Source organism: Hipposideros armiger, unplaced genomic scaffold, assembly GCF_001890085.2.
Source record: "Hipposideros armiger isolate ML-2016 unplaced genomic scaffold, ASM189008v1 scaffold_168, whole genome shotgun sequence".
Classification (NCBI taxonomy): Eukaryota; Metazoa; Chordata; class Mammalia; order Chiroptera; family Hipposideridae; genus Hipposideros; species Hipposideros armiger.
In genome coordinates, this window is record NW_017731518.1 from 2,631,381 (window position 1) to 2,632,688 (window position 1,308).

The following is a 1,308-nucleotide window of genomic DNA, read 5'->3' on the forward strand; positions in this document are numbered from 1 at the left end:
CCAAATATATTTTACACCTACAAGAGTGGCAAAATTAAGAAATCTGACTATCCCAAGTGATGATGAGCATATTGAACAATGGGGACTCACTCTGTTGGTAGGAATATAAATTGGAAACCAATTTGGCATTATTGAATATCATCTAAACAATGACCTAGCAACTTCACACCTAAATACTCTGTAAGAATGTTAGCATATATGCATGAGATTAGAATATTCATAGTAGCACTGTTTATATAGGCTGCAATCTTCAAATAACCCATCTGTCCACTGACAAGAAAATAAATGAGTAAATTGTCAAAAAGTCACTATGGAATATTATACAGCAGTGAAAATGAAAGAACTAAAGCTATACGTAATAATATAGTTTCTCTTAGTAACATGAAGTAAAAAAGTGAGTGGCAGAATACTACACAGAATGTGGTACCATTTTTTGTACTGCCCAAATACAAACAACACTAAGCAGGGTTGTTTAAGGACACATATATGTGGTAACAAAACTTAGAAAATGGGAGGGGAGATTATTTACACAAAACCCAGGATAATTAAAAAAATATATTTCTGAATGGGAAATGGGATGGGATGAAAAGTACTTCAGAAGGAGATTCAATGGGTTCTGGTAAAATTCTTCCCAAATTAGGTAGCGTGTGTCACGGTTCATCATATTCTTTTGCAACTTTCAAATATAAAACATTTTTTTGAGAAAAGAAAAAAACTGGAAAGCAACCGGCTTCAACCGTTTTAGCCACAGGCCTCGGTCGGCAAAGTGCTTGTGACCATCGATCTCCAGATCAGCTAGCTACGGGTTTGGAGCCACGGCCCACTGCACGCATGCGCACCGAGACCAGCCAATCAGTGACGCTCCCGGGTGAGGCGAAACTGGCCTTTTTCCCGCGCGAATTCCAAGGTGCCTCAGAGGAGCGCGCGGTAGCGGAGCAGATACCTCAGGTAAGGAGCTGGGGCAGGGAGACTGGAGTGGCTGGGGTAACTGTTGGAGACCTGTAACTGTGGTCCTCAGCCATTGGGGTTGTTTTCAGACGTGAATAAGGGAGGAGTTTGCCCAGCGCGGGAGTCTGAGCCAGAGGTTACTCTTGACCTGTGAGGTGAATCTTTCTATTGGCTCCACCTGGGTCTCTGACAGGAAAATGAAGGCGGTGAACCTGATGCAGGCCAGGGCCTTCAGGGGGCGAGGGGCCAGGGAGCGAGGGGCCGAAGGGCAAGCAGCAGGCTGAGCTGGCTCTGACGGGTCACACCGCACTTGGAACGTTTACTGTGGGGTGGGGCAGGGGAGCGGAAGGGGGCAAGGGA

The 1,308-nt window shown here is 45.2% G+C and overlaps 1 protein-coding gene across 1 annotated transcript in view; it reads left to right on the top strand.

Moving 5' to 3' along the window:
* Positions 1-525: 525 nt before the first annotated feature.
* Positions 526-1,308, top strand: part of SYCP3 (synaptonemal complex protein 3) — a 12,859-nt gene continuing 12,076 nt past the window's right edge. Inside the window, exon 1 of the mRNA XM_019651871.1 lies at positions 526-948. The gene's annotated coding sequence lies outside the window, so the exon portion shown is untranslated. The remainder of the gene's footprint in view (positions 949-1,308) is intronic.